We start from the raw sequence: 11516 nt of genomic DNA, 5'->3' as shown, positions 1-11516 counted from the left end.
GGGACCTTTTTTCACCGTCTACTAGCCGCAATACTTTCAGCAATGGGCCGCCAACTTTTAATGCAAAAACTGTAGTTTTCCAAAAAGAAGGCATCAATATCACTTCTGCTACACGTTTTCCAGCCGCCTCTTTAGAATATCGACTTTTTGCCCACTTTTCAGATGTAAACATCTTTCTCAAATTTGCTTGTTGAACTTGAAACCGCTTTAAAGTCAAAAAAGCGGTTGCAAAACGAGTCTTTGCAGTTCTTATCATGTCTCTCTGTCCAGTAAACTCTCTCAACATGCTCAACAATTGTGGTCTATTGTAAATATAACCATTCACCATCAATGCCCGTTCATGCAATTTTTTGAGGTTAGGAATTTTGAATATTTCCTCAAGCATCAAATCTAAACAATGAGCTGCACATGGAGTCCAATACAAGTGTGGAAAATTGTTTTCCAAAAGACGACCTGAAAAAATGAAGTAAATTTACTTTAAAAATCGAAAAATCAGATTTTTAATTCAATTTGCAATTTAAAATATTACCTGCTTTAACATTGCAGCTTGCATTATCTGTTACAACCTGAATCACATTCTGTTCTCCAATTCGATTCACAGATTTATAAAGTAACTCATACATCTTATCAGCAGTGTGAGAATAACTTGAAGCATCCACCGATTCAACAAATACAGTTCTTTTAGGACCATTTACCAAAAAATTTATAAGAGTTCTACTTTTTTTATCCGTCCACCCATCTGCCATGATTGTACAACCATACCTAGCATGATCTTCTTCGTGGGATTTGAGAAACAAGTTCGTATTTGTCAACGCCTTCTTCAAATACTTAACTCTTACTTCATGATATGATGGAGGTTTCATTCCCACTCCAAAAGTCCCAAGAGCATCAATACAAGGTTGCAAAGAATCGTATTTAACAGCATTAAAAGGAATTCCAGCATCATACATCCACGTAGCAAATTTCTGAACCGCATCTTCTCTTAATTTCTTCTTATTTTCATCAAACTGGCCTTTATTTTTCGCACGTCTCTGTCTGACAATTTCTTCTACATCTTTCGCAAAATAAAGATCAATAGGCCCTGCTTGTTTACACCTTTTACCCTGCACCGTAGGGCTGGACATTGGTCGTTTCCCTTTCATTTTAGTTTGAATATCATCGTCATCCTCATCTTCTTCCAAATCAACAATATCATCTAAATGAGGAATATCATCCATTTGATTTTTCAAAACACTCTTTTTTTGCATGAACTCTTTAATTTCTTCTTTAACATGCTCCGGACACTTCGGACAAGCTTTCACATTTCTATTGCCCCCAACTAAATGTAGCTTGTGCCGATAAATCCCACCATTTGTTATTTTGGCACAAAAACAACAGCATACAATATTTGGATTTTTAGGATCCGGAAGTGTTGCATAATTCCAAGCAATATCCTTTCGATTTGATGGAATCGTTGTGTTTGACATGATTAAATACTGAAATATAAATATAAATCACATATTAAATTATTAAAAATAAAAACACAATTTAAAATTTTTTACAAAAATTCCTAAACTTAGGGTTTACCAATTTTTGAATAGCAAAAGAAAAGAGAACACCAAGGCGACGGCGGCGGCAGAGAAGAGACGCAGCTGGAGACTGGACTTGGGCAGAGGCAGGGGCTGAGAATATGCGCATGGCTGTTCTTATTTGTTAGAGATTTTAATTAAACAATTGGGCTGGGCTTAAAATTGGATTTTGGACCTGGGCTGGGCTTAAAAAATATAAAAGCCTGCAGCTTCTTTGAGCGCACAAGCGCTCGCCCAACAAACAGAATTGAAGCGCAGTGAGGCCTGGGCTTTCTCAACCTGATGCGCTTCAGATTCTCTTGAAGCGCATCAACAGCGCCTCGCCTCGCCCTAAGCGCGAGGCGAGCGCTTTTTACAACTATGGTATGAATGGTGACTGTTATCTTATTTTATTAGTTATGGTTATAATAAATTATTTAATAAGAAAATTTCAAATTTTTTCGCAAATATCAAAGTATTAGTATTTTAAGACACGGTACGTCACATGAATAAACTTATGCATCATAAATGAAACCTGAGTAAATGTTAAACTATGTGCTTTCCACTTATAAGGTTCAATCTATTCCAAGAAACTCTAATATACTACAGTATCTATTTCTTTGCAAGCCAAAAGGGGAAGACCATAGAACATGGACAAAAGATTTACACAAACTATTTTATCAACTATGCAGTAAACATCCCCATTAATATCAACCTTTGATAAGTGAAAAGGTTTTACCCAAAACATAATGATAAATCTCATTAGTCTTAAATATTATGCTTATAATTTCCAATGGCACGTTCAATTGACTGTCAAGTAAAGTTTGTGGTCCAAATTTGTGCAGGCCAGGCAACGTCGTCATACCGTGCACAAGACGTGCAATGCTTGAGCATTGCTGGCATGCATAGGAAAAAACAGCACAGGAACATAAAAACATTGATTAATCTTCTAAGCTAACTAACATTACCTATACATAGCCTCACTCGTCTGTGTAGGACATGAATCAGATTCCTTCGGCCCAACACATGCACCACAACCATTGAATTCTTGGCCCTGATACCATGAATCAATCCTAAAATCATGAAAAAAAGGACCTAGTCATATACTGAACCATGAATCACGTACAATTCATGAAATTTCCAAGTCATCATAGAGAATTACCTTTGCATTTGAGACAAGAAGCAGGCGGTCTCAAATCTGCATGGCCAATGAAATTCCTGATCACCACTTCCAGCGAGTCTGAATGTTCAACTTTGCATGCATTCAGTACATCCTGCAGATTCTTCCCATTCTCCAAATAGATATACTCGGGTGGACGTTTATTTCCACTCCCGGCATGTAATTCAAATTGATTGGGAGTCACAACCTACATTAACAATACCCAACAGTTGGCCTAATATAACTAGTCAAATCGGGTTTTTTGCAGCATGCAATATACGCTGCGAAAAAAGAATTTGCGCGCTGCGAAAAGCCATTTTTGTTGTAGTGAAGATAGAGAAAAAAAACAGACAATAAGCTCATCAAAAAATAAGTTATTTCAGGAACCTCTACTATTCAACCTAGTTTTTTCAGTGATTCAGGGGTGGCTGACTTTGGTTTGTTTGGTCAGCAGGATTTTAAGACTCCGTCTTGGTCGAACATACACAGTTTTACAAATTTGCTTAATGTTGGTCCGCAGCATCTTGTACATGACATTCAACCACAGAATGATGTTGAGGAAAATGAACAACATTCAATTGAGATATTCCAGTCTTGATGAATTTCTTGTTTGTTTTTTTCTCTGTCTTCACTATAACAAAAATAGCTTTTCGTAGCGCATATTGCACGCTGCAAAATTATAAGCCGATGAAAGTTCAATATCATCCGTGGATTCATGTGCACACCAATTAGCGACGATACAGCGACGGTTTTAATAAACCGTCGCGAAAAGTAGCGACGGTTAATTTTAGCGACGGTTTATTTAGAGACGGTTTTTATATATATTATGTCGCTAAAATATTCCGTCGCTTACGTGGACCAGTAAGCGCAGACGCTGCTCCACGTGAGCAGCGTCCGCGCTCCTTAAGCGCGGATTGCAGTAGTTTTGGAAATGTTTTTTTTTTTACATTACTTTTGAAAAAATTTTTTAAAATTAAATTATTTTTAGAAAAAACCCTAGTCAAATCAGTTAAAAACTTGTGAGTTCAGAGCCCTAACCTTTTCTCCCTTGCATTCTTCACAAGAACACAGTATTCCAGTACCCCTAACAAACCCTCGAAGTTCAGAATCGGGCTGCTCCCGTGCCTAAATAAAAGCATTAGTGAATACCCAATTACGTGACAAAACTCGAACAGTAACTGTTTGCCAAATAATTTACCTTCGAACCACGAATATAACAAACCGGCAGACCCTCAAACAACCCGGTTTCAAGAAGATCCCTCAGCTTCGTCGGGACCTTCTTCGACTTCGACAGATGGGAGGTCGAAGTCCCAGTCCCACCACTCAGGACATGTCCTGCTCCTGATTCGGTGCAGAAAGGTTCCACACTGCCTTCCTTCGAATCAGGCACCATATCACATCCCTCATTCCTCCCATCACCAACTTGCTCAGACTCCAAACTTCTCAAGTCGCCTCCCACATCAATCCCTACATCCACCAAACCACTCTCTGTCTCATCATCCACCTTCCCCATATCTTTCCTTCCCGATTTTTCACCATCCTCCTTTTTCATTCTCTTACAACAACTCCCCACATTATCTTTGCCAGAACTACCAGTACTCTGGGACCTCGTCACCCTCCTTCGTGCCACCGAAAGCTCCCCACCCATCTCTGACTGCGCCTTCATCATCATCGCAAACTCCCTCTTCATCCCAGCCCGGATAGAGGACACCACAACTTCACCGGCATCCATGTCCTTCGCCATTGAAACCCACAAAGTGAACCAATATTCCAAACCAAATTAATCAAATAGACATAATATTAAACATCAAGGAGGCAATAATCAGAATAAAAACCCCCCCAAATAAACTAAGAAAAACACGTGCATCCCCAATTTTCTCTTGATTACGAAAGCTGAAAACTTGCACGGAAATCGATTGTCCAAATCAAATCAAGTAAATCAGAAAAAAGAATAAGGGAGAAGTGATTTCAGTTTTGTTTTTCCTCGACACAAATTCCAAACGTCGAACTCCGATCTTGTACGAATATATACACGCAGGGATAATAGGCCTGCTGAAAGGTCTGTGTGCTAAAAAGATTATTATTGTATTTCAAAATGGCCGTTCAATCTGGAATTCTTTTTCCTTTTTCTATCAAAAACCGTAAAATAATGCTATTTAGCAAACTCGTGCGATATAGTGCAAAGCGGGAACAAATTTTGTACGTCTGTTCTATCTATTTTATTTTATTAAAATTGAAAACATAATATTAACCATTTAAGATATCTTTATATGATATTAATATTACATTTTTTTTGTTTTTTAAATTTCAACACACACTTTTATTTTTATTTTTTTATTTCAACAATTCAAATATCAATTTAGTCTCTCTATAATTTATCAAATTTCACTTTAGTCTAACGATAATGATAAAAAAGACTGTACACACACGCATCGCGTACGCAGAGTAACTAGTATATATATATAAATTCGGTACGAAAAAACTTTTATTTCAGTGCATAGCAATAATAATACANGTGTATTTTAATAAAATTAAAGTATAAATAACATTCTCTTAAATATTTGCATTTATCGTATTGTTTCGTTTAATTTCGATTATAATTTTTGGTTTTGTGTTACTTATATGTATTTAATTATCCATGCTCTCTAAAATATTAAATAAACTATAAATTTTTTATATAATATTACTCTTTTCAAATTTTTAGTGAAAAATGTCATTATGAATTTTTGGTATATTGATTGTTTTATACATCGGTATTATTATTAGAATTTTAGTATAAATATTTTTTAAAATATTCAAAAAATAAATAATATTTTTAATGTTTCACGCAATCAATATTGACGGTGTGATTGTTATCCTTATTTGAATATGACCTCAAATGTATCAAAAAAATTTTACATGAAATTTAAATAGATTCATTATATCAATAATTTTAATTAATTATTTATATATTCATACTTACAAATTTTAAAAGTTCATGCAAATTTTAATAATCTATGCATCACATGGGTGAGATAATAGTAAATGATTTAAAGAGAGATGTCATTTTTGGTGTGGAAAATGTTTGAATGGATGCAACAAATCAAGGTTTTGGTTATGTTCTGATGCAACATGGCTGAGTTATAGCATATGGTTCTCATCAGTTGAAACCACACAAATCTAAATACATGTTCATGACTTAGAATTGGTTGTTATTGTCTTTGCACTCAAGATCTGGAGGTAGTAACTCTTTGGAGAGCAATTTGTAATCTATTCGGATCACAAAAGTTTGAAATATCTATTTTCTCAATCAGATCTAAATATAAGACATGGACGTTGGATGAATCTTTTGAAATATTATGATTGTGATATCCAATACTAGTCAAAGAAAGTGAATGTTATGTTGATGTTTTGAATCGTAAAGTTTCTTATGCTAATTTATCCATTTTTCATATTTCTAAGTTGAGTGAGGATATCTACACTTCTGATTTGGTTTTTCAGATTCAAGGAAATGACATTCATGTATCTCATATTTCTATTGAACCAGAATTGATTCAAATTATCATATCAGATCAGAAAACTGATGATCAAATTCAGAAATCTTATGAGATAGTATCTCTAGGACATCAATTTGGATTCACAATTCATTCAGATGATTCTCTTCCTTTGAACGGAAGGTTAGTTGTTCCTGATATTACTGAATTGCGTACAACCATCCTTAAAAAAGTTCAATGTACTCATTATAGTATCCAACCTAGAGGTTCACTTCGATACCATTTGGATAATGATCGATAGATTATCTAAATGGGCTCATTTTATTCCATATGACAGAACATGTTCGTACAAGAAGATGACTCGTTTGTATATAGAGAATATAGTCAGACTACATGGAGTTCCAGTTGTAATAGTCTCATATCGTGATCCGCAATTCGCATCAAAGTTTTGGACTAGTTTCCAAAAATAAATGGGTACAAGACTTCCGATTAATAATGCTTATCATCCTCAGACATATGGTCAGATAGAGTGTACGATCCAGACATTCGAGGATTTGATTCGAGCTATAGTTATGGATTCCTAAGAAAGTTGGCACGAAGCTTTATCATTAGTTAAAATTTTTTTATAGTAATAGTTTTCAATTGACTATTGTTATGGCTCTTTTCCAGCCTTTGTATGGCAGACGATGTCGATCTCCTCTTTGTTGGGATTAGTTTGGTGAAAAACAATTTACTGGACCTGATAATGTTCAAGAAATGCATGATAAAATTCAATTGATTCGTCAGAGAATGAAAGTTGCGCAGGATTAGCAAGCCAGTTATGCTAATAAACGCCAAAAACCTCTAGAGTTTCAAGTGGGAGATGTTGTGTTTATGAAAATCTCATCGTTTAGGGTGGTGTTCGTTTTGGTATGAGAGGTAAGTTGTCACTTCGATTTTTTTTGCTCTTATGAGATTTTTAAGCATAATGGGACTTGCGCTTATCGGTCAAAGTTGACACGGTCACTGTCTGGCATCGACGATGTGTTTCATGTGTCTATGTTGCACAAGTATGAACTCGATTTGTCTCATGTGATTCAGCCTGATGATGTTGAACTTGATCCCTCTCTATCATATATTGAGTATCCGGTTTGCATTTTAGACCGTATCGATAAATTTATTCGTAACAAAGTTACACTTCTTGTTCGAGTTTAGTGATCGAGACATGAGGTGGAAGAATCAACTTGGGAGACAGAGGAGGAAATGAGATAATCTTATTAATATCTATTTGATTATTTGTATTAAGTTATTGTAATTGTATCATGTATAAAATGTATGTGTACAAACACAAATTTCGAGTACGAAATTTATTTTAAGGGTGGAGAAATGTAAGGTATGCTAAAATAATTATCCGGTAATTTGACATAATTAGAACAATTATTAAGTTTTTTAATTTAAATAATTAGCTATGCCCAATAAATTCAAGAAGTGAGTTTAAAATATTTATTTTAAATATCGGAGATTTAATACGATATAAAATATATTGTGAATTTTTAATAACACACGAGAGCAAAATAAATACAAACTGGGATAGATGGGCTTGTGTTACTATTTTTAGTAACCAAATANGAAAGAAAGAAGAAAAGAAAACAATCCAAGCTCTTTCCATGTTCCCTTCACCATCTTGAGCAGCCATCATAGATCAGACATAACTTCTCTGTCCGATGCCAGAATTTCGAATTTCTTGAAGAGTTTTGTTCTCACATCCTAGGCTTTTATTCTAGCTAAAAACCATAATTTTTAAAGCAAATATTCAGCCAAATCAAAGCTGTTGAACTCGAGCCATGTTTCTACTATTTTCTAGTGATGTCTTGTCGTGAACTCCATTAACTTTTTTGGTGCATTTTCTTCATTTTCAGACTTTGTTTAGCTGTAATTGAACTCTAGTTTGTAGCTCTAACTAAAAATTGTTATTCCAGGCTTCATTCAGCTCTTTTCCCTTCGGAACAGCTAGATCAAAGCCTTTCTCGAGATTCAGTTAGGTGAGTTGTTCTTCATGTTGTTGCGATTTTTACAATGAGAATATGTAGTTATGATCTAAATAGAACTTGTATTGTTATGTGTTGGATTTCTTTGGTCATTAGAATAATCAAATTTCAATCAGTTATGGATTTGATATAAATTTTTTACCAAAATGTGTCTAAACCATATTCGGTATTTGAGTTGGGATGAAAATATATTGTATTTCGGGAATATGAGTTGTGTGCACTAGGATTCCGGAATTTTGGCTCAAATGAAAGTTATAGATCTATGAGTTATCTTTGAAATGAAAACAAAATCCTTCATTAAATTAAGAATCGAGATAGTTATACATGTTTTCTTGAACTTCTCTGTTACAGAATTATGTATGCGATTTGGGTTGATATAGTGTGTTATAATAAATTCTAGGCACAAATAATTGAGAGTTTGAATATATTTTCAACTAGACACACTTAAATATATGTGTTTTCTTTCATTTCCAATTCTCGAATATTGGTTTGTGTCAATAATGAGTTAGATATAAATTTTATGCTAATAAGTGCTGAATCTGCAAACTGTGATAGAACCAACTGCACTTGGTTTCTTTTTTTGGGTGCATGAGCGTGTCAAAATGATCGAATATCAACTTGATATTTTTATGTAGAAATATGAGAATTTGAGTTAGGATTTTAGCCATCTATGAAAATTATATTTTGGATAAGTATTTGGTTGAGTTAGATTGTTTTAGTGTTGTTGACGAATTGTGGCATTATTCTGTACATTATCTTTTTGCTAGGCCGAATAGATCAAAGTTGAGCTTGTGAGTCATTCAAAGTTAGTATAGATATATTACAGTTCGGTAACATACGACGGTAACGTAAAATTATGTTTTAAACATATTTATATTGTTAGGTTTGTTAATGTGATTATGTGGTTTGTATGATTTGTTAAATACCTTGTTGATATATGTTTGTTATTTTGACATATACTTTGACATTTAGTTTAGAGCGTGCTATTATGACATTCATGTTGAGCTCTATCATTTTTGTGACATGTTCCTCTTGTTATATTATATTCTTGGTACACGTGGTTATTTCGGAATTAGCTGGCATCTTAAGAGTCGAGTTGTCCTTGATACCAAAATTATGATTGTCTGTTTATTGATGCATATGGAGCCGAGTTGTGGGTGTTTATTAGGCACAACATGACATACCTCACATACTTGGCAATGCGGTTTAGCTGCATGATGATGTAACCCATCTGTGTATTATTGCTCGAGCATTACTCCTATTGTTATCGTATTGTTTATTGACTCTTATTCTCCTATTGTTAATGAGCTATGTTCATGTATTGTATATTTCATTCTTTTATATGTTTATGCATGATTTTTATGTTTAGTGTTGTTATTGTTAAAATGTTTCTTACAAGAATCTTAACCTCAATATTTTATACTGGAGGCTACTATGATTGTTGTTGGGCACCATGGTAGGTCATTCGAGTAGTTTTGCAATACCAAGCGGAGGTTCTGGCCGTGGAGCTGATGAATGAGATAAGATATCACGATGGTAAGAGTTGAAGTCTCTCAGTTAGTCCATTTATAATTTACGGAGACGTGTTAGTTTTATGTCAGAGTCTATTGATCGGTGAGATGCTCCATATATTTGTTTGGTGTTCTTTATTTGTTATGGTGGATTGAGAGTTATTTTATGTTGTTGTAAGCCTTGCCAGCTATATTTGAAATGCTGCCTATGATTGTTGAATTGTGGTTGGTCGATACTTGCGTGTGATTGTTTATGAATACCATAACGTCGTCCTTAAGTCATTTTCTCTTTGTAGATATTTTAAATTTTTGTTATGTCCTATTTACGCGGGGAGGGGAGGTCATACTAATTCTTTTCCCAGGCCATGAGGTCCATTTTTAACTATTTTAAACCATTTTTCTACTTAAGATTTAAAGTAAATAAATATTGTTTGATCATTAATTATAATTTTAATAACTGAGCCTCACACATGACATATCATATATCTGTGTATAGATGCATGTTATATTTATTATGGTTGTTCCATACAGAACATTTGTATGTGGACAATAACAGGTGAGTTGAAGTCGAGTAGTCTATCCCAGTGTATATATGTATCTATATACCGGGACATGTCCACGAGATATAAGTTGTTTGTATGTAGTTGATTTCAGTCATTTGTGGACTTGTTTATACTGTGATATGTTTAGACGAGGCTTTATTATATGTTATTTTTAGTATTATAATAATAGTTGACATATTTTAGAATCATTGTAAAGAAAATTTTTATTCATTTTTCGCTGTGATTAATTAAGTCTAATCAAATTGTATTGCAATAATGATTCAGAGTTAAGGACCCTCACAACAATACTAAATATTGATATTTTTCTGCGTAATCATGTGTTCAGTCAGGATCAGTTATATGTGACTTTCATGAGGAATTTCCCATAAATGTACGAAAATTTTGGAGAAAAATTGAAATTTACAAAATCGATTTGATATGTATAGAATTTTGTATTGTATACTAAAGAAGTATTGTTACGGTATAGACGATGAGAATAAAAAAAAATGCGATATATTAATGCCTTTTGTTTTATATAGTGAAAATAATATTTTTATACAAATTTTCTTAAGGCTCATGCACCTTATTTTGAACTGCAAGTCAGCTCTTAAAGTTGTTGAACCAATTCGATGCTAACGACATAGAATATATTCCGGTCGACCAAATGGGATGCTACTACAAGATATCAAAAACATGAATTGTAGTATAATTCTTGGTTTCTTATGGCATATTTCGATTGAATTCTAATTATTTCACCTTCACAAATTTGATTTAAGTCTACTTATGTTATACTTAATTTAAAAACGATTTTAATCCAATTTGAAGCCTAAAAAAAAAATACTAAAATTAGTTTGGGCTGAGGTCACTATCGGGACAAATCATTCGACTTTAGGCTATTGGTTCTAATATTTGTACAAAAGCCATGTGTAAAGACGTCCAGTATAAATTCGACCTTTTTCATATAATCTAAAAGATTTGGTTGGATGAAAGGATTATATTTAACAAAGTTCTAATACCATATACTTTTTAAGATTTATTATATATATACATCAACTTTAATAACCACTTTATTATTATTATTATTATTATTATTATTATTATTATTATTATTATTATTATTATTATTTATCATTTTGCTAATTTTGTAGAAAGGCATAGAAGCAAGAAGAAGAAAAATCATTGTTATGTGAATTCATAACTCAGATTAAGAATATCAAATTTTTTTTCTAGAATATGATTCCCGTGAATTCTTTATTT

This window comes from Primulina huaijiensis, chromosome 10 (assembly GCF_012295235.1).
Source record: "Primulina huaijiensis isolate GDHJ02 chromosome 10, ASM1229523v2, whole genome shotgun sequence".
In the NCBI taxonomy this organism is placed as follows: domain Eukaryota; kingdom Viridiplantae; phylum Streptophyta; class Magnoliopsida; order Lamiales; family Gesneriaceae; genus Primulina; species Primulina huaijiensis.
Note: the sequence above shows the minus strand (reverse complement) of the source record.